Source organism: Lepidochelys kempii, chromosome 3, assembly GCF_965140265.1.
Source record: "Lepidochelys kempii isolate rLepKem1 chromosome 3, rLepKem1.hap2, whole genome shotgun sequence".
NCBI lineage: Eukaryota > Metazoa > Chordata > Testudines > Cheloniidae > Lepidochelys > Lepidochelys kempii.
This window is the reverse complement of record NC_133258.1, coordinates 30013696-30036667: the sequence shown is the minus strand read 5'-3', so window position 1 is coordinate 30036667 and position 22972 is coordinate 30013696. Positions and strand designations below refer to the sequence as shown.

At 47.4% G+C, this 22972-nt stretch overlaps 1 long non-coding RNA gene across 1 annotated transcript; it reads left to right on the top strand.

Moving 5' to 3' along the window:
* Window positions 1-13010: 13010 nt before the first annotated feature.
* LOC140908138 (uncharacterized) lies at window positions 13011-22370 on the top strand. The gene is made up of 2 exons (XR_012157773.1): window positions 13011-13457; window positions 21837-22370. It is a non-coding gene; the product is annotated as an uncharacterized lncRNA (long non-coding RNA).
* Window positions 22371-22972: the final 602 nt, after the last annotated feature.

The following is a 22972-nucleotide window of genomic DNA, read 5'->3' as shown; positions in this document are numbered from 1 at the left end:
ACCTCCTGAGGTCCCTTCCAACCCTGATATTCTATGATTCTATGAGGAGGAGGACGAGCTTAAGGAGAGCACACAGCACACCGTTCTCCCCAACAGCCAGGATCTTTTTATCACCCTGACTGAAATACCCTCCCAACCCAATGAAGCTGGAGAAGGGACCTCTGGTGAGTGTACCTTTTTAAATATAATACATGTTATAAAAGCAAGCGTTTTTTAATTAATAAGTAGCCCCGAGGACTTGGGATGCATTCATGGCCAGTACAGCTACTGGAAAAGTCTGTTAACGTGTCTGGGGATGTAGCGGAAATCCTCCAGGGACATCTCCATGAAGCTCTCCTGGAAGTACTCTAAAAGCCTTTGCAGAAGTTTTCTGGGGAGAGCAGCCTTATTCCGTCCTCCATGGTAGGACACTTTACCATGCCATACTAGTAGCAAGTAATCTGGTAACACTGCATGACAAAGCCTGGCAGCATATGGTCCTGGTGTTTGCTGGCATTCAAGCTACATCCATTCTCTATCTCTCTGTGTTATCCTCAGGAGAGTGATATCGTTCATGGTAACCTGGTTGAAATAGGGGAATTTAATTAAGGGAACATTCAGAGGTGGCTGTTCCTACTGGGCTGTTTGTCTGTGGCTGAAAAGAAATCCTCCCCGCAGTTAGCCACACAGTGTGTGCGGGGGGGGCATTGGCGCTGAGCTGTTCCTGTTTGGCTCAGATAAGGCGGCGAAAAAAACGCACGCACGATGAAATGTTCTCTGAGCTCATGCAGTCGTCCGGCACTGACAGAGCTGTGTGGAGGGACACAAGAGCACAATACAGTAAAGTGGCCAATGAACGTGAGGAGAGGTGGCGGCAGGAAGATCAGAGGGGGCATGAGGCAATGCTGAGGCTACTGCGGGATCAAACAGACATGCTCTGGCGTCTGGTGGAGGTTCATGAACGGCAGCAGGATCACAGACTGCCGCTACAGCCCCTGTTTAACCCCCTCCCTCCTCCCCAAGTTCCATAGCCTCCTCACCCAGACGCCCAAGAACGTGGGGGTGGGGAGGCTCCAGGCACCCAACCACTCCACCCCAGTGGACAGCCCAAGCAACAGAAGGCTGTCTTTCAACAAGTTTTAAAGTGGCCTTTTCCTTCCCTCCTCCCACGCCCCACCCTTGTGAGTTATCTCCCTATTTTTAATAAAGAATACATGTTTTTTAAATGATAGTGACTTTATTTCCTTCGCAAGCAAGCTGTGATTGAAGGGGGGAGGGTGGGTGGCTTACAGGGAATTTAGAGGCAACCAAGGGGGTGGGTTTTCATCAAGGAGAAACAAACAATCACACGGTACCTCGACCAGTCATGAAACTGGTTTTCAAAGCTTCTCTGATGCACAGTGCTTCCTGCTGTGCTCTTCTAACGACCCTGCTGTCTGGCTGCGCATATTCAGCGGCCAGGCAATTTGCATCAACCTCCCACCCCACCATAAACGTCTCCCCCTTACTCTCACAGAGATTGTGGAATGCACAGCAAGCAGTAATAACAGTGGGAATATTGGTTTCGCTGAGGTCTAACCGAGTCAATAAACTGCACCAGCAACCCATTAAATGTCCAAATGTACACACTACCACCATTCTGCACTTGCTCAGCCTATAGTTAATCAGCTCCTGGCTACTGTCCAGGGTGCCTGTATATGGCTTAATGAGCCATGGCATTAAGGGGTAGGCTGGGTCCTCAAGGATAACTATAGGCATTTCAACATCCCCAACAGTTATTTTCTGGTCTGGGAAGTAAATCCCTTCCTGCAGCCATTTAAACAGACAAGAGTTCCCGAAGAAGCGAACATCATGAAACTTTCCTGGCCATCCCACGTTGATGTTGGTGAAACATCACTTGGGATCCACCAGTGCTTGCAGCACCGTTGAAAACTAGCTTTTGCAGTTTATGTACTGGCTGCCCTGGTGGTCCGGTCCGAAGGTAGGGATATGATTCCATCTATAGTCCCACCACAGTTATGGAATCCCATTGAATCATAGAATCATAGAATATCAGGGTTGGAAGGAACCTCAGGAGGTTATCTAGTCCAACGCCCTGCTCAAAGCAGGACCAATCCCCAATTAAATCATCCCAGCCAGGGCTTTGTCAAGCCTGACCTTAAAAACTTCTAAGGAAGGAGATTCCACCACCTCCCTAGGTAACACATTCCAGTGCTTCACCACCCTCCTAGTGAAAAAGTTTTTCCTAATATCCAACGTAAACCTCCCCCATTGCAACTTGAGACCATTACTCCTTGTTCTGTCATCAGCTACCACTGAGAACAGTCTAGATCCATCCTCTTTGGAACCCCGTTTCAGGTGGTTGAAAGCAGCTATCAAATCCCTCCTCATTCTTCTCTTCCACAGAATAAACAATCCCAATTCCCTCAGCCTCTCCTCATAAGTCATGTGTTCTAGTCCCCTAATCATTTTTGTTGCCCTTCGCTGGACTCTTTCAAATTTTTCCACATCCTTCTTGTAGTGTGGGGCCCAAAACGGGACACAGCACTCCAGATGAGGCCTCATCAATGTCGAATAGAGGGGAATGATCACGTCCCTCGATCTGCTAGCAATGCCCGTACATATACATCCCAAAATGCCATTGGCCTTCTTGGCAACAAGGGCACACTGTTGACTTATATCCAGCTTCTCGTCCACTGTAACCCCTAGGTCCTTTTCTGCAGAACTGCTGCCAAGCCATTCGGTCCCTACTCTGTAGCGGTGCATGGGATTCTTCGGTCCTAAGTGCAGGACTCTACACTTGTCCTTGTTGAACCTCATCAGATTTCTTTTGGCCCAATCCTCTAATTTGTCTAGGTCCCTCTGTATCCTATCCCTACCCTCCAGCGTATTGTAGCAAAGCCATCCATTATGACGTGCACATTTCCCAGAGTCACTACCTTTGATAGCAGCAGCTCAATGATTGCGTTGGCTACTTGAACCCCCACAGGAACCCCCACAGTAGATTTGCTCACTCCAAATTGATTGATCGGTAGCTGTCTGGCGTTGCAAGCTTCCACAGTGCTATTGCCACTCGCTTGTGAACTGTGAGGGCTGTTCTCATCTTGGTATTCTTGTGCCTCAGGGCAGGGGAAAGTCAGTCACAAAGTTCCATGAAAGTGCCCTTACGCATGCGAAAGTTTCAGAGACACTGGAAATCATCCCAAACCTGCAACACTATGCAGTCCCACCACTCTGTGCTTGTTTCCTGGACCCAGAATCAGCGTTCCATGGCATGAGCCTGCCCCAGTAACACCATGATCTCCAAATTGCTGGGGACCGCAGTTTTAGAGAAATCTGTGTTCCTGTCCTCATCACCGTGCTTCCGTCGCCTCCTTGCCTGATTTTTCAGGTACTTGTTCTGCATAAACTGCACGATAATGCACGAGGTGTTTACAATGGTCACAACTGCTGCGGTGAGCTGAACGGGCTCCATGCATGCTGTACTATGGCGTCTGCTCAAGCAATCCAGGGAAAAGGGCGCGAAATGATTGCCTGCTGTTGCTTTCACGGAGGGAGGGGGAGGGAGGGTTGACTGACAACATTTACCCATAACCAGCCGCGACAAATTTTTGGCCCCATCAGGCATTGGGAGCTCATCCCAGAATTCCAATGGGCAGCGGGAACTGTGGGATAGTTACCCACAGTGCAGCACTTGGAATGTCGATGCTCGCCACGGTACTGTGGATGCACACTGCCGAATTAATGTGCTTAGTGTGGACGCATGCACTTGACTTTATATAATCTGTTCCCAAAAATCAACTTCTGTAAAATCAGAGTACTTTCGTAGTGTAGACATGGCCTAAGATTTTATCCAGGGTCTTAGCTAACCAGCTGAAGGACTGTCTGGACTCGTTGATTCACCCTGATCAAACATATTTTATTCCTCAATGCTGTATTTTTGATAAATGTTTTTAAATTCATTATGTTGGCAAACTTTGTAATCTGGATGAGGGGTTTACTTCAATGAGCCTTTGATAGAATTAACCATAGTTATCTTTTAAAAACATTAGAAGCTTTTGGGATTAAGCCAGTGTTCTCATCATGTATTTTTTTTAATTGTACCATACTGTTTTTAGCATCGTAAAGATTAACAGTAGATTCATAGAATATCAAGGTTGGAAGGGACCTCAGGAGGTCATCGAGTCCAACGCCCTGCTCAAAGCAGGACCAATCCCCAACTAAATCATCCCAGCTAGGGCTTTATCAAGCCTGACCTTAAAAACTTCTAAGGAAGGAGATCCCCCCCCCCCACCCCAGGTAATGCATTCTAGTGCTTCACCACCCTCCTAGTGAAAAAGTTTTTCCTAATATCCAACCTAAACCTCCCTCACTGCAACTTCAGACCATTATTCCTTGTTCTGTCATCTGGTACCACTGAGAACAGTCTAGATCCATCCTCTTTGGAACCCCCTTTCAGGTAGTTGAAAGCAGCTATCAATTCCTCCCTCATTCTTCTCTTCTGCAGACTAAACAATCCCAGTTCCCTCAGCCTCCCCTCATAAGTCATGTGCTCCAGTCCCCTAATCATTTTTGTTGCCCTCCGTTGGACTCTTTCAAATTTTTCCACATCCTTCTTGTAGTGTGGGGCCCAAAACTGGACACAGTACTCCAGATGAGGCCTCACCAATGTTGAGTAGAGGGGAACGATCACGTCCCTCGATCTGCTGGCAATGCTCCTACTTATACAGCCCAAAATACTGCCTAACCCCTGTGTCCCTAGTCTATAGCAGTGCCTGGGATTCTTCCATCCTAAGTGCAGGACTCTGCACTTGTCCTTGTTGAACCTCATCAGATTTCTTTTGGCCCAATCCTCTAATTTATCTAAGTCCCTCTGTATCCTATCCCTATCCTCCAGCGTATCTACCACTCCTCCCAGTTTTGCGTCATCTGCAAACTTGCTGAGGGTGAAATCCATGCCATCTTCCAGATCATTAATGAAGTTATTGAACAAAACCGGCCCCAGGACCAACCCTTAAGGCACTCCACTTGATACTGGCTGCCAACTAGACATGGAGCCACTGATCACTACCCATTGAGCCTGACAATCTAGCCAGCGTTCTGTCCACCTTATAGTCCATTCATCCAGCCCATACTTCTTTAACTTGCTGGCAAGAATACTGTGGGAGACCGTGTCAAAAGCTTTGCTAAAGTCAAGGAATAACACGTCCACCACTTTCCCCTCATCCACAGAGCCAGTTATCTCATCATAGAAGGCAATTAGATTAGTCAGGCATGACTTGCCCTTGGTGAATCCATGCTGACTGTTCCCGATCACTTTCCTCTCCTCTAAGTGCTTCAGAATTGATTCCTTGAGGACCTGCTCCATGATTTTTCCAGGGACTGAGGTGAGGCTGACTGGCCAGTAGTTCCCTGGATCCTCCTTCTTCCCTTTTTTAAAGATTGGCACTACATTAGCCTTTTTCCACTCGTCTGGGACCTCCCCCAATCGCCATGAGTTTTCAAAGATAACAGCCACTGGCTCTGCAATCACATCCACCAACTCCTTTAGCACTCTCGGATGCAGCGCATCCGGCCCCATGGACTTGTGCTCGTCCAGCTTTTCTAAATATTCCCGAACCACTTCTTTCTCCACAGAGGGCTGGTCACCTCCCCCCCATGCTGTGCTGCCCAGTGCAGTAGTCTGGGAGCTGACCTTGTTCATGAAGACAGAGGCAAAAAAAGCATTGAGTACATTAGCTTTTTCCACATCCTCTGTCACTAGGCTGCCTCCCTCATTCAGTAAGGGGCCCACACTTTCCTTGACTTTCTTCTTGTTGCTGTAAGCAGTGTCAGGATGAGCTCCACCCTGACATCTGGTGGTGAGGTGTGGCAAGTTGTGGAAAAGAACTTCAGGGGCCGATCTCATTTGCATAGGCACACCCACCACGCCTAGAATGAGACCATAGCTGCCCAAATGGTCACTTTGGCTGCTGTGGGATCCCCAGTGTCTCTGTTATTGGGGCAGGAAGAATAAATTGTTATTACCCTGATTATGGGAACTGTGCTTGGAACTGTACGTGGCCTTTTGTTACGATGGAGGGATTCACCATCATCTAAGTAGCACTCGCTAGGCAAGGGTCATGGGTTCCAAAACTGTGTGAATGGAGAGAGGCTGGGGACAAGTATTAATACTTGGTGGCATGGGCCCCTTGGTGAGGGTCTTACATGCTGATTGCACTTCCTCCTCTCTCCACTGTGGAATATCAGAGCTAATTTTGATTTCATTAGAAGTCTAGTTATAGGCTGCTGAGCTCACTTTGGGCTGACAGTGCACCAGCACTGGGGCTCCCCTACTATAAGCTGAATTCACCTAAGAGCTGAAATCACTGAGTGTTGTGTTAAGTAGTGGGGGAGCCTGAAGATATATTGTGGAGCAGTTTGCGGGACGGCTGGTGAAGCAGTTCGACGCGGAGCAGTGTGTGGATGGCAGGAGCTGCTTGTGGGCCGTGGAGCTGAGTGAAGGAGTTCGTGGGGCGGCTGGCGGCGCGGAGCGCCGCTATGGAGCTATGGGACGGTCAGCTTCAGATCACGTAAGGTGCCTCTTACCCCCCGTCCCATTTCCACCCAGGTTGGGAGGTAAAGCTCCGCCGATAAACTTTCGAACTCTGGGGCTGCCCTGAGCAGGGACAGAGACTTTTGGGGCATTGGACTTTTGGGGTTGCTGGACTCAAGAACCAAAGGGAAAAGGGCATGCCCCAATTTGCCTGGGGTGGGGTTGTTTTTGCTCATGGGTTGTGTTATGAATCCGGTTGGTGGTGTTTCCCCAACATAATGCCACATTGTTTATCTCTGTTATTAAAAGACTTTTGCTACACTCAGACTATGTGCTTGCGAGAGGGGAAGTATTGCCTCTTGGAGGCGCCCAGCGGGGGTGGTATATATTTGTCCCAGGTCACTGGGTGGGGGCTCGAGCCGGTTTGCATTGTGTTATTGGAATGGAACCCCTAGATATTGAACCCGGCCCTTGTTGCTGCCAACTCTGACGGGCAGAAGGGTTACATTTTTGGGGGCTCGTCCGGGATCGCCTGGGTCAGTACCCCTCGCAAGCACCTGTTGAGTGATCCACTACATTGGGAAACAATTTATATTTTTTTTTGTTTGTGCTTATATTTTGAGGAAATTACTGTTTGTATAATGGCTAATATGTCAGGTTTGTTGGACTCTGGCTCAGCAGCTTCTAGCTCGGAGGCTGCAGCCTCGGCTGATGATTGGACAAAAGCTCTCGGGCAAATATTGGAAAAGGTTGTGCTGCCCCATGCTGAGTCAGACTCTTGTCGTAAGTTAAGATTATTTGCTGGGGAGGAGGAGTTTGAACCCTGGTTAGAGCATACCACTGAAATGCTGCAAGAGTGGGCCGTACCAGATGCAGAAAAGCGAAGATGCCTTATAGAGAGCCTTGGCGGCCCAGCATTAGATGTGATTCGCACCCTGAAGCTCAATGACCCTGGGGTCAGTGTGAAGGACTGCCTAGAGGCCCTTGAACACAACTTTGGGAGCGTAGAGGGCCCTGAAGACAGCTACTGTAAGTTCCTTAATTCCCGACAACAAAAGGGCGAGAAGGCTTCAGCCTACATAGAGAGACTGGAGAGACTGCTTCAGAGAGCTGTCATGAGGGGAGCAGTGACTGCTGAGCAGATGGATCAGACCAGACTGGCTCAAATTGTAAGAGGAACTCAGTATCAGAACCCGATTCTACTTCATCTCCGGCTAAGAGAACGACGGGAACATCCCCCAAGTTACTCCCAGCTGATAAAAGAGGTCCGAGAGGAGGAAGAAAGGCAGGCTGCCAGTGAGTTTTGGGAAGCCCAAACATCGGAGCCAGCCAGCACAACACCACTGCAAATGGCCAGTGTACTGATGGTGAGCACCAGAGAGGAACTTGCCCAACAAATGCAGGTCCTGACGGAACGGATAGCTGAGCTGCAAAGTACCGTTGACCGAGTTAAGACTTCTAGGAATAAGAAGCCTCAAACTGTGGCGATTGAGAAGCCCGCACTTAGAGCCACCATCCCCCCCAGGCGAAGGGGGAAAGGTCAATTCTTCTGCTACCGATGTGGTCAGGATGGACACAGTGCTGCCAAGTGCCGTAATGAAGAAAACCCCTCCTTAGTGTATGGAAAGCTGAGGATCAGTTGGGAGAGATCCGGTAGCTGCCAGAGGGTCTGGGGACGGGGACCCCCCAGGTCTGCAGGATTTGAAGATTCCCCCAGAAAAGACTGTCCAGCTGGGATCCCTGCAGGACTGATAGGGCCTCGAGCAGAGGTCATGGTGAGGATCGAAGGGGTGGAGTGTAAAGCAGTGCTTGACACTGGATCTCAAGTGACTATTATATTTCAGTCATTCTACCAACAGATGCTTAGGCACCTGCCTATACAGCCACTGACTGGCCTTGGCCTATGTGGCCTCAGCATGGATGAATACCCCTATCAAGGGTATGTCATAGTGCACCTGGAATTCCCAGAGGAGGTTGCTGGGGTAAGAGAAGAGGTAGACACAGCTGCCTTAATATGCCCTGACCCTAAAGGGACTTCTGATGTGTCTGTGCTGATAGGGACCAACTCCAGTCTCTTCAAGGTACTCGCGGATTACTGCAGAAGGCGGGCTGGGGACCAGTACCTGAATACCCTGATGATCCATACGCTTTGTGCTGAAGCCTATAGGAAAATTGAGAGCGCTAAAAGGGACACATCTGAGCTACCGCTTGGGGCACTGAAGTACGCGGGCACAACCCCCTTAGTAGTGCCTGCAAGGACGGAGCAAGAAGTGCTTGTCATGAGTACCTGTCTGAAAGGCAGTAAAGGGACGTTAGCAATGATAGAGCAGCCGATGGGAGGAGAGCTCCCTGAAGGAGTGCTGGTCCCCAGTGGAGTCATAACCCTACCTGCTGAAGCCCAGGAAAGGGTGACTATACTGATTGCTAATGAAACGAGTCGTGATATTTTTGTGAAGCAAGGACAAAAGATAGCAGACCTCTTTGAGCCTGAGTCGATTGTAAAACCCCAGTATGAAACTCCAGTTCCGGCAATAGACCCAGCAAAGTTTGACTTTGGAGATTCACCAGTGTCCGAGGACTGGAAAGATCGCCTGAGGAAGAAACTTTGTGAAAGATCCAAGGTGTTCTCACTGCATGAGTGGGATGTGGGATGTGCAAAAGGAGTAGAGCACAATATCAGACTACATGACTCTCGACCTTTCAGGGAGAGATCTAGGAAGATTGCTCTCTCTGAGATGGAAGATGTGCGACATCATCTTCAGGAGCTGGCTGCGAATGGCATCATTACAGAGTCCCGCAGCCCATACGCCTCACCCATTGTGGTAGTCCGCAAAAAGAATGGGAAAATCCGGATGTGTATTGACTACCGCACCCTAAACAGCCGTACGGTGGTCGACCAGTACACTATGCCTCGAGTGCAAGACGCCTTAGACTGTTTGCTGGGAAGCCAGTGGTTCTCTGTGTTGGATCTTCGAAGTGGATACTACCAGATCCCTCTGGGAGAAGAAGATAAGGAGAAGACAGCCTTCATCTGCCCATTAGGGTTTTATCAGTTCGAACGCATGCCCCAAGGGATTTCTGGAGCACCTGCCACCTTTCAACGTCTCATGGAGAAAGTTGTGGGAGACATGAATTTACTGCAAGTGTTAGTTTATTTGGATGACCTGATTGTGTTTGGAAGAACCTTAGAGGAGCATGAAGAAAGACTTCTTAAAGTGCTTGATAGGTTGGAGGATTATGGTCTGAAGCTTTCAATTGACAAATGCCAGTTCTGCAGAACCTCAGTGAAGTATGTGGGTCACATTGTGTCCCAAGAAGGTGTGAGTACTGATCCTGATAAAATAGAAGCACTCACTACATGGCCACGTCCAAGTAACTACAGAGAACTCAAGACCTTCCTTGGATTTATTGGCTAGTACCGCAGATTTGTGAAAAACTATGCTACGATTGTAAAGCCTCTGAATGATCTTACCAGGGGACATCAGTCCAGCAAGAACAAATCTAAGTCCAAGAATAAGGGGAGGTCCCCAAAGCCTCCTGTGCAGAGACACAATGGCCCCTTTGCACCATTTGGGCCACGGTGGGATGAGAGATGTGAAAGGGCTTTTCAAGAAATCATTACTTGCCTAACTCATGCTCCAGTCCTAGTTTTTGCTGACCCAAGCAAACCATTTATCCTGCATACTGATGCCAGTTTGGAGGGTCTGGGAGCAGTCCTGTACCAGGAAGTGGAAGGCAAATGTAAACCTGTAGCCTTTGCCAGCCGAGGATTGTCTGATAGTGAAACTCGCTATCCCACCCACAAGCTGGAGTTTTTGGCCTTGAAATGGGCCATCACTGAGAAATTTCGAGACTACTTGTATGGTGCTCAGTTCCAGGTGTGGACAGACAACAATCCACTGACTTATGTGTTAACAAGTGCTAAGCTGGATGCTACAGGGCAGAGATGGGTGGCCGCCTTGGCTAGCTATGAGTTCAGCATTCAGTACCGATCAGGGAGAAGCAATGTAGATGCAGATGCATTGTCCAGGCGTCCGCAGGCTACAGAAGTTGCTGTGATACCCACAGATGGAGTGAGAGCTATTTGCAGTGTGAGTCGCCGAGAGCCAGAGGCCCGTGAAGACTTTCAGGGATGTGTTGCAGAAGCTTTGGGCCTGCCCCCTGAATGCATGCCTTCTGCTTCGGTGAACTATATTGCATTAGACCAATCTCCTTTGCCCATGCTCAATGCGGCTGACTGGCAAGAAGCCCAGCGGCAAGATATTGACATTCGTGATACACTACTTGCCAAAAGGGAGGGGCGAAGCCCAACTGCGGTTGTCCCACCTAACCCGGAGGGTAAACTACTATTGAGAGAATGGACCAAACTAAAACTGATTCAGGGAGTGCTACACCGAATGACCACCGACCCTTTACAAAAACAACGAGCACAACTAGTACTGCCAAAAAAGTACAGAGCCCTGGCCATGAGGGCCCTGCATGATGACTTTGGGCATTTAGGGATGGAGAGGACCCTGGAACTTATTCGTAGTAGGTTCTATTGGCCCCGAATGGCTAAAGATGTTCGCAGGAAATGTGAGACTTGCGCTCGATGTGTTCAAAGGAAAACTCTGCCCACGAGGGCTGCATATCTCAAGAACATCACCAGCAACAAACCTTTGGAGTTGGTATGCATTGATTTCTTGTCTGTAGAGGTAGACAAGAGGAATGTTGGAAACATTCTAGTAGTGACTGACCATTTTACACGGTATGCACAAGCATATCCCACACGTGATCAGAGGGCCACCACCGTTGCTCGAGTATTGTGGGACAAATATTTCTCAGTCTATGGATTCCCGGCTCGGATACACTCTGATCAGGGGCGGGATTTTGAGAGTCACCTTCTGAAGGAGGTGCTGAAGATAGCAGGAATTAAAAAGTCTAGGACAACGCCTTATCACCCCCAAGGTGATCCTCAGCCAGAGAGGTTCAATCGAACCCTATTAGATATGTTGGGAACTTTGCGACCAGAGCAGAAGGCAACCTGGAGCCAGCATGTCGCATTTCTGGTGCATGCCTACAATGCCACAAAGAACGATGCTACGGGAGTCACCCCATATCTCTTGATGTTTGGGCGAGAACCAAGATTACCCATAGACTTGTGCTTTGGTGTATCAGAGGATGGAGATAGCTATGAAACTCATCAGCAATATGTATCCCGACTAAGAGAAAAGCTGCGGGATGCTTATCGCTTAGCTACCGCTGCGGCTCGGAAGAACGCAGACCACAACAAACATCGATATGATGCTAGAGTGCGTTCGCAGGAGCTCCAGCCGGGGGACAGAGTCCTGCTGCGAAATTTGGGTATTGCTGGCAAACACAAGATAGCTGACAGATGGAAGGCAATACCTTACCTGGTGATGGAAAAGCTGGGAGATCTGCCGGTCTACAAGATCAAACCTGAAGACGGTCCAGGGCAAATAAAGACGGTGCATAGAAACCTTTTGCTCCCTGTGGGGGAATTGGTAAGCACCCCTTGTGAGACGGGCCACGGCAGGGCCGCCGGGCAGAACAGAGGTGCTAGACCAAAGCCGCCATCCAACACAGACAGTGGGCCCCCTGCAGCTAACTTACCCCTATTCTGCACATCTGAGAGTGAGTCTGAGGAGGAAGACACAACCCTGGTGTATCCTGGGATGGAGACAAGATTTCAGTCTCGATCAGCTGAACCAAACGAGAGTTTTCCCTCTTCCGCCCTAAACCCAATGGCGGAACTATTTAGGCCCCTTTCTGATACCCCGGTGCTGCTGATGAGACCCCCCTGTGATGACACACACAGGTTATTGGACAATGGGGACAGACAGGTAGAGGATGTCCTGGGCACCTTGGACCCTCCAGCGTTAGAACTAGGAGTGCAGGGGCCTACGCCAGTAGCCGAGGGACCCTCCAGGGAAGCCTCTCCATCCGTCACTCAAGAGGATGTTCCCCTTACTTCGGCAACAGAGATTCTCAATAGACGAGACAGGGTGATAAGACCAGTGAAACGGTTAACTTATGATGCACCTGGGGTGACTAGTGAGGAGCCAATACATTTAGCACACAGGCTTGTGGAAGCTAAAGTGGGCTTCCTGAGGCCCTTTGGAGGAAACCAATGAGTTGGTATAAAGGGAGTGTGATTTGTCGGGACGACAAAGTCTCGGCTGGGGGGAGGATGTAAGCAGTGTCAGGATGAGCTCCACCCTGACATCTGGTGGTGAGGTGTGGCAAGTTGTGGAAAAGAACTTCAGGGGCCGATCTCATTTGCATAGGCACACCCACCATGCCTAGAATGAGACCATAGCTGCCCAAATGGTCACTTTGGCTGCTGTGGGATCCCCAGTGTCTCTGTTATTGGGGCAGGAAGAATAAATTGTTATTACCCTGATTATGGGAACTGTGCTTGGAACTGTACGTGGCCTTTTGTTACGATGGAGGGATTCACCATCATCTAAGTAGCACTCACTAGGCAAGGGTCATGGGTTCCAAAACTGTGTGAATGGAGAGAGGCTGGGGACAAGTATTAATACTTGGTGGCATGGGCCCCTTGGTGAGGGCCTTACATGCTGATTGCACTTCCTCCTCTCTCCACTGTGGAATATCAGAGCTAATTTTGATTTCATTAGAAGTCTAGTTATAGGCTGCTGAGCTCACTTTGGGCTGACAGTGCACCAGCACTGGGGCTCCCCTACTATAAGCTGAATTCACCTAAGAGCTGAAATCACTGAGTGCTGTGTTAAGTAGTGGGGGAGCCTGAAGATATATTGTGGAGCAGTTTGCGGGACGGCTGGTGAAGCAGTTCGACGCGGAGCAGTGTGTGGATGGCAGGAGCTGCTTGTGGGCCGTGGAGCTGAGTGAAGGAGTTCGTGGGGCGGCTGGCGGAGCGGAGCACCGCTATGGAGCTATGGGACGGTCAGCTTCAGATCACGTAAGGTGCCTCTTACCCCCGTCCCATTTCCACCCAGGTTGGGAGGTAAAGCTCCACCGATAAACTTTCGAACTCTGGGGCTGCCCTGACCAGGGACAGAGACTTTTGGGGCATTGGACTTTTGGGGTTGCTGGACTCAAGAACCAAAGGGAAAAGGGCATGCCCCAATTTGCCTGGGGTGGGGTTGTTTTTGCTCATGGGTTGTGTTATGAATCCGGTTGGTGGTGTTTCCCCAACATAATGCCACATTGTTTCTCTCTGTTATTAAAAGACTTTTGCTACACTCAGACTATGTGCTTGCGAGAGGGGAAGTATTGCCTCTTGGAGGCGCCCAGCGGGGGTGGTATATATTTGTCCCAGGTCACTGGGTGGGGGCTCGAGCCGGTTTGCATTGTGTTATTGGAATGGAACCGCTAGATATTGAACCCGGCCCTTGTTGCTGCCAACTCTGACGGGCAGAAGGGTTACATTGCTAACATACCTGAAGAAACCCTTCTTGTTACTCTTAACATCTCTTGCTAGCTGCAACTCTAGGTATGATTTGGCCTTCCTGATTTCACTCCTGCAAGCCCGAGCAATATTTTTATACTCCTCCCTGGTCATTTGTCCAATCTTCCACTTCTTGTAAGCTTCTTTTTTGTATTTAAGAGCAGCAAGGATTTCACTGTTAAACCAAGCTGGTCGCCTGCCATATTTACTATTCTTTCTACACATCGGGATGATTTGTCCCTGTAACCTCAATAAAGATTCTTTAAAATACAGCCAGCTCTCCTGGACTCCTTTCCCCCTCATGATATTCTCCCAGGGGATCCTGCCCATCAGTTCCCTGAGGGAGTCAAAGTCTGCTTTTCTGAAGTCAAGGGTCCGTGTTTTCCTTTCTTCCTTGTGTCAGGATCCTGAACTCAACCATCTTATGGTCACTGCCTCCGAGATTCCCATCCACTTTTGCTTCCCCTACTAATTCTTCCCAGTTTGTGAGCAGCAGGTCAAGAAGAGCTCTGCTCCTAGTTGGTTCCTCCAGCACTTGCACCAGGAAATTGTCCCCTACACTTTCCAAAAACTTCCTGGATTGTCTGTGCACCACTGTACTGCTCTCCCAGCAGATATCATGGGTGATTGACGTCTCCCATGAGAACCAGGGCCTGCGACCTAGTAATTTCTGTTAGTTGCCAGAAGAAACCCTCGTCCACCTCATCTCCCTGGTCTTAGCCACTGCTTCCTGGTTTGCAGAGGCATTTGGCAGGGATGTCCTCTGTCTGGGATACTGTATGGTCTTAGTTTGGAGCCATTTCTGCACCTCCTTGGAAGTCATCTGACTGGCCTTTCTGTGCTGGGGTGCCAGTTGCTTTTCTGGTTCATCTGTCGGCCTATGCTGATGATACCTCAGTTTTTATCACATCTGACGGTGATGTGCAAGCACTTTGCACAAGTCTATGAAAGGGCATCTTCTGCCCGCATTAACTGGGCCAAGAGCAATTCGATCTTACTGGGCTCTTGGCAGTGTAGCGGCCCCCCTTTGTTGCCCCAACAATTGCAATGGGGCACCTCTGGGATTAAGGTGTTGAGGGTCTTTTTCAGATCTGAACAATATATGCTAAGGAAGTGGGAGGAGGCTGAAGAGAAGGTGCAAGGCTGCCTGCAGAAATGGCGCTGTCTCCTTCCTTCCTGGACTCTCTTTTCAGGAACAAGTTTTGATTGCCAACAACCTTGTGGCCTTACTGTTGTGGCATCAGCTGGTATGCCTGGACCCTCCCCTGGGCTTTTTGGACTGGTTTCAGAGCCATACTAACCATTTTTAAGAGTTACCACTGGTTGTGCCCTGCTTTGCTGTTCCTGTTGTTAGATGACAAGGGACAGAGGCTTATTGATTTAGGCAGCAGGGTGGTAGCCTTTCATGTCCAGTCTGTTCAGTGATTGCTGTATTCCAACTCCCCACTGGCCTGGAAATCCCTTGCTTTTCCTCCCCTAGGTCATGCTGTGTGGATGGGCTTTGACTCTCACCTATTTTTGCTGGCACCTGGTCCATTACAGAGTCTAGATTTGCCTCTGTTCTATAATGGTCTTTTTAATGCCTGGCAACTTCTGTGAAGTACATGGCTGGACCAGGTGTTTCCCAGTTTATGGCTCTTGGAAGAGACTCACTTTTTCTGCTAAAGCTCTCTCCTCCAACAGCCTGATTTCTGCTTTGACTCAGGCTGGGTTGACTAAGCTGTCCCACCTTCTTGCTCCTAGGTGGTCAAGCTGGAAGTCAGCAACAGCTCTTGCTGTTCAGACCAGAATATGGTCTGTGTGTCTTTTAGATAAGTTCCCCACTGAATTCCAGGTGGTGCTTCCTCAGCGGGTTGCTCAGTAGTTGCAGAAAGTTTTGCAAGGATTGTTCTTCTGGGGGGAATCCTGTGCTCCCCTCACTAATTGTCTCCCTTTCTGTGGACAATATCCTTGTGCAACTAGGCAGATTGCTGTCCTGGAAGGGTTTGGTGGATTTTTTTTACAACTATGACCAAGAAGCAGTTCTATGACATGTGTGTCAAGATGCAGCATTATGCCACCTTCTCTGACCTCCTCAGTACATCCTGGAGGATGCCCCTGTCCCTGGGTGACTCTATGTCGCCAGCTTAGAGGACATTGTACAAACCTCCTCCGCTTGCAATCTAGAGCCCCAATCTTACAGTTCCTGCATAGTATCATAGCAACTAACCGTTTTGTGCACCATTTTACCTCTGAGGTGTCTCTGCAGTGCCCCATCTGTTGAGCGTCAGAGATGGTGGCTCAGTATTTTCTACATTGCCTCTGTTTGATTCCTCTTTTTGTTTTGTTGATTTTTTTTTTTTTTGGTAGCAGCTCTTCAGCTGTTCGTGGCTGGTTTTTTCCGGCCCCTGTTTGTTCTTGGAGTGAGATACAGAGCTTGCATTCAGACAACTTCCTGCCTGGCAAACTTTTCACTGGGTCAGGCAAAACTAGCCAGTTTGAAATCTCACTGGAACAGAATGGCTGGAGTAGAGAGGTGTGATGAGCTAGGGCTGTTCTGCAGACTGATTGTGGCCCAGCTCCAGACTGATTACAGCTTTTATAAACTGACTCTGTAACCGGGACACTTTTTGGTTGACTTGGTGTGTTAATAAGATTTTGAGTGAACTTGGTGATGATGATGCTTTAGAGATCCATGTGTAATGTTTGCTTAAGATGCATTTTGCTTTATTTTATTCATATTGTTCTGTACATATATTTTAATTTTATAACATTTTCAAATAGTTTTTAAATGGGATTTTATCTGTATAAAGGTGTTTTTCATGTCAAGTCTCTCCCCCCCCCAGTGACTCTTAGGTGCTTAAAAATAGGGACTTAGGCACCTAATTACTTTTGTGCTTTTGGGCTCTAAATATCTTTGAAGATTTGGCCCAGGGTGCCTAGTTTAGGCATCATATTTTGAACATTTTGATTGAAGTCTCTATTAATTTATTTCTTTACTAGTAAATGGTTTCCTGGTTTGGAATAAAATCTCAACTGTGTCTTCTGAAAATCCGATGTGAAGATGTAATCCAAGTTCTCTGTTAAGTCAGTTGCAAAAATGCCATTGCTTTTAATAGGAGCAGGACTGGGCCAGTATACAGCATTCCCCTGGGAAAAGATATGCTGTCAGAGTGCAAGAGAGAATGGGAGAGACCAATGAGCAGCTGAAGGAATAATGGAAGCTAGGACCAAGCCCTGCTCTTTGGGCCCAGTTCAAGAAGCATGTAAGCTTTTATTAGTCAGCAAAGCACTGAAGCCCTGTAGACTTCAGTGGGATTTAACTACATGCTTAAGTGCTTTGTTGAATAAGGATGCTTGCTTGAATCTGAATCTTGGTGAATACAATCATTTTGAGATATCTTAGTTACTTACTTATTACCATAGTATTTGAGCACCTCCACAACACCCCTGTGAGGTAGGGAAGTATATTTTCCCACTTCATGGGCAGGGAACTGACTTGTCCAAGGCTACACAGTAAGTCTGTGGGAGAGCAGGCAATCTCTGCAGTCTTAGGCTACAGCCCTAACCACTTGACCATCCTTCCTCCCTCCTATATGGTATGAGCCAAATTGTCTGTTTCCCAGAGGCGCTAATACATGCAGCCTGTGAAGGCCCTATAGATTTACTAGCTTTATGAATCTATGCATCTTCCTTCTATAATCATAAGCCTTTAGGCAAGATAACGCCCACAAACAGTTCTTTAGTTGCACTGGCATATGAGCACAATATAAGGCAGGAATTCAGTTTCTGTAATCTGCCGAAACATCAATACCCTGAAGGCAAGCTCAGATAGGAAATGGGTCACTGACTCACCCTTCTGGCTTAATAAAAATACTTAGCACTTTTACAGTTTTTTTACACACATTAAATAATAAATCAATCCTCACTAGACTCTTCTAAAATAGTTAAACATCACTGGTTTCCAGATGGAGAAAATGAACCAGATGAGTTAAGTGACTTGCCCAGGTAAACTGGTAGTGGGGCCAGTATTAAAACTCCTGATTCCCTGTCCCATGTGTCACACTGTCTGGAGTGGCTCATGACTGAGAGCCAACTTCAGGTCAGACGGTCAAAAAGCAGGGCAGAAACCCCAAACTGGTTGTATGTTCTATAATTAGATTTCACCAACTCAGTAACAAGTGTGAACTCCTAAAGCACTACAACAGACTTACCCTGAAGTCACAGGGACAAGGCAACTTTTGTAGGTGGGAGAGACAAACTTTCGAGCTTCACAGAGCTCTTCTTCAGATCTGGGAAAGGTTCTCCAAGCATCACAGATAAATGCAAGGTGGAACAGATTGTTTAGCATAAGTAGTTAGCACATATTCTAAGGGACCATCTGTTAACACCCCTGCATTCACGGGACAAAACGAGGGGTTAGTGGGTTACAGATGGTTGTAATAAGCCATAAATCTCTAAGAGTTATGAATTTAAGCTCCCAGGTGTGCATGTTTAATAACAGGCCACTCTACTTTGAACAGTCCTTGGTATATGAGTTAACTACCTATACTAAACAATCTGTTCCACCGTGCATTTAGCTGTGAGACTGGGAATACCTTTCCCAGACCTGAAGAAGAGCCCTGTCTGAGTCAAAAGAGAGAGAGTGCCTGGAGCACTAGGCCTGGTGCAAGACCTGAGGCCTACACCAGAGGCTGTGAACTAAAGTCAAGCCATTCATTAAAGCAGATGCTTACAGGTTCACTGTCCGGTACATAAACTTGGCAAAGTTGCAACTAGTGTTGCTAAAACAGACACTCCAAAGAAGTACTAGGCACTAGATATTTATATAAATATATTCCAGAAGGCTAGTACAGATACACCCCAGTCTAGTACAAGATAAGATGGTTTGACAGAACAATGAATAGGGATGTTGTATCTGAGATATCAGGAACAAGGTAAAGTAACAAACAAATGTCATGAAACACACAAAGTGGTACATAAGTTGTTTATCTCAGTTGTTTGTCTCAGTCTATAAATTTAGGGGTACTTCACTGTACCCCTTTGTGTGGCCTAGGGGACAGCAGAGACTCCCGCTGCTGAGTGAGCCGCTCCTTGGCATGGGGAACTCCTGTGTTAATGTACTTGTGCAAGTTGTGGAAGTCATTAGGACTGTGCCTTGAGGGAAATAAACCTATCCGAGTGCCTTTGTCACCAAACCGTGCCCGTGGTCTTTCTCTATGAGTAACATTGAGGTCTCCTGAATTAGCAGGCTGCACTCTCTGCTATCGCTGACAACACCGGAGCACTACGGACAGAAGCGCTGAGCAGCTGTAACAGTTTAGCAGCTTTGATAGCATTGCAGCAACAACTTCCACCTTTCTTTATTGGTGACCTAGACCACTGATTCAGTAAGTGACAAGCAACCTGTGATGGCAGAAAACTCTGAGCTAGGAAATCCCCTAATCCCCTCTCTAAATATCCCCACAGAGTTTGATGACATATGGACGCACTGTGTAGCCAGCAAAGGAGGTCCGCATGAGGTCAAAAAAGATAGTGGAAAAACATGTAAAGTGATGGCAGAGATCAAGGCTTTAAAAAGTAATAATAAATGTAGAATATTGCAATCAATGGCCATAGCAGTGAGGTGCCCTAGACAACACACCACAAACTTGGCGAGGCAAGTAACAGAAACAAAGAAAAAGTTAGAAGAAGCAACAGAGCACTGGAAAGCACAGGGACAGAACAGAAAATTGGAAACAGCTGTTGAGAATTTGAAAAAAAGAAAAGTGCCATCCCCCACTATAAATCTTGTTGGGCAACAATGAGCTTCAGGTACTTACATAGTGCTTGAAGGATGGGACATAAATGGAAAAAAGGAGGCCCTAGCAAACTGAAAAGATGGAATGGGAACATGTGGAATGAACCAAACTAAGAGCCACCAAGTAGCCCATGGGCAGGGACTACCACATTGCAACCACCACCGTATGATGAGAGCCAGCTTTCAGTAAAACTTTAACTGAGACCTAGACATGTGCCTGTTAAAAGGGGGAAAGTAAGTGCACAGGAGGGAGAAATAGCAAACAATATTTTCACTATATTGAAGTCATAAATATAAAGGGAAGGGTAAATACCTTTAAAATCCCTCCTGGCCAGAGGAAAAACCCTTTCACCTGTAAGGGGTTAAGAAGCTAGGATAACCTCCGCTGGCACCTGACCAAAATGACCAATGAGGAGACAAGATGCTTTCAAAAGCTAGAGGGAGGGAGAAACAAAGCCTCTCTCTCTCTCTGTGTCTGTCTGTGTGATGCTTTTGCCGGGAACAGAACAGGAATGGAGTCTTAGAACTTAGTAAGTAATCTAGCTAGATATGCATTAGATTCTGATTCCTTTAAATGGCTGAGAAAATAAGCTGTGCTGAATGGAATGTAGATTCCTGTTTTTGTGTCTTTTTGTAACTTAAGGTTTTGCCTAGAGGGATTCTCTATGTTTTGAATCTAATTACCCTGTAAGGTATTTACCATCCTGATTTTACAGAGGTGATTCTTTTTACTTTTTCTTCTATTAAAATTCTTCTTTTAAGAATCTGATTGCTTTTTCATTGTTCTTAAGATCCAAGGGTTTGGCTCTGTGGTCACCTATGCAAATTGGTGAGGATTTTTATCAAGCCTTCCCCAGGAAAGGGGGTGTAAGGGTTGGGAGGATTTTTGGGGGGAAAGACGTTTCCAAATGGACTCTTTCCCAGTAATATACTGGCTAGACATTTGGTGGTGGCAGTGATAAAGCACAAGGTAAAGCAAAAGGTAAAATAGTTTGTACCTTGGGGAAGTTTTAATCTAAGCTGGTAAGAATAAGCTTAGGAGGTTTTCATGCAGGTCCCCACACCTGTACCCTAGAGTTCAGAGTGGGGAAGGAACCTTGACAATTGATAAAACAGTTAACAGAGCACAATAACGGAGATCAGGAACACGGAAGACCGGGGGTGCCATTTTGCCAGCCTAAGAATGAAAAACTAAAGGCAGAAGTGAAAAGATTAAAAGCTGTTCAGGGGGCCAGCCCAATGAGCAGCATCACCTGGTAAACTCCCAGTAGGGCTTCCAGACCCCCGCACCAGAGTTGTCTTTTGTAGTGCCCCTTTCACAGGATGGCTGGAGATGCCACATGGTAAAAACCACGATAGCAGGGGATAAAGAAAATGTTATTAGACAGCATGGCATCAATAACTATGGCATGGCACTTGTCAGATGGGACAAAGCAAGGCAAAATTCAGGGAGTTACTGGAGTAACTCATCTGGTTCAGATTCGGGGTGAGGGGAACCACTTGTAATAAGATCAAGGAAAGGAGAGTGTGTCAACCAACAGGGCCAGCTCCAGTGTTTTTGCCACCCCAAGCAGCAAAAAAAAACAAGTTGCCGCCAAACGGGGAGGCGGAATCTTGCCGGTCGAACACAGAGGCGGAGTGACGGTGTGGCTGCCGAATTGCCGCCGGCGACTGAAGAAGTGTCACATCCCCGCTGCTGAACATGCTGTGACGAAGCAGCCACTGAATTCGCACTACCACCGAGGGCGGACTGCCGCCCCAGAGCCCGACGTCCTGCCGCCCCTTTCCATTTGCTGCCCCAGGCACCTGTTTGGTTTGCTGTTGCCTGGAGCCGGCCCTGCAACCGATGAGGCAGAAGCACAGAAGACCAAGTGTGGTTTGATGCCAAAGGAGACCTAATTGAGCACCAAGTGGGATCTAAAGTCATGATCCAAGATCAAGCTCCCTACTAGTCTTTCCCAAAGGCAAGGTGGTACTTGCTGTGCTTGGTGTGGGATTGGCTAGAGCTGGGAAGTAAAGGGCAGAGCTGGGTTCAAGGAAGCCAACTCAAAACTCACAAAAGTAAGTAAAAGAAGCAGCAAGAAATGGTTTCTTCCCTTTCTGTCTTATAGATTTGCAACTGTGATGTGGTGGAGGCTTACAACACTATGTCCTGATGTGAAGGACCTGCAGTTGGTCCCAAGGTTTAGAAACACTCCAACTGGTGATTCCAAGGTTCCAAGACCACTGCAGGAGTACAACAGACTCCAATTGCACCATAAGAGTGGATGGGAAAATGGTCTACAAACCACCATCTGGAACTAAATGGAACCAATCTACCTTTCTAAAAAATCTGTCTTGTTTGGACACTGGGGTAGTATCAGCAGCAGTTGGAGAACTACAAGGGTTGTGCTTGGATGGTATCTGTGGGCCAAAACAGACAAATGGGGAAGGGACTGTCTGGTTTCAGGGTTTATGGTCTATAATACATTCCAGAAAGACATCTTTAAAAGGTGCTGAATGTTGTGGCATATAAACAAGTCTGGGGTTTTTCTAATGCAATACAATTGCACTGTAGTAGGCTCACAATGGTTGGTGGACATGTATGTAAATGGAACCCAACTGTTTTGGTGGCGAATAATAAAGAATACGCAGCCCTAAGTAAACATCTCTAGCATAGAATCTTTTTTTCTTTTTTAAAAGGTGCTCCACAAAAGCTGTCGAGCCAGAATGGTCACTGTGGCAACCATACTGGATGGCACGGAAGCTGGAATCTCCCTGTGGAATTCTGCAGACATTGAGGGATTAAATCTTAAAATATATTGATCAGTTAGTGAATTTATCTGAATATTGTGATTAAGTCATTGAATAATAATAATGTTTCTCAGGCAATTGTCTGCAGCACATATGGTAAACTGGTTATGCATTTAATGAAGGGAATAGAAGAAATAAAACAGGGGGCATAATCAAGGTTGTTAAACAGAACACTTATTTGGACCACACTAGTGGAAAAAAGAATTCATAATATTGGGAAAGAAAATTTGCAGTTTTCAAGGCTAGAAGGTCCTGGACCTTGGGCACCAATGAAATTAATAATTCAACTGTGCCAATTATGATTCCTAGATGGACAGGGAATCCTAAAGAATTGGTATTGGTATTTGTAGAGGGGTTTGGCCAGGGCTCGTCCCTCTCTGGGGTGACGGGGAACCACACTGCCTTGCTACTTCCTTTCAGTTGTGACGGAGAATTAGCTTGGCCATGAGAGTCT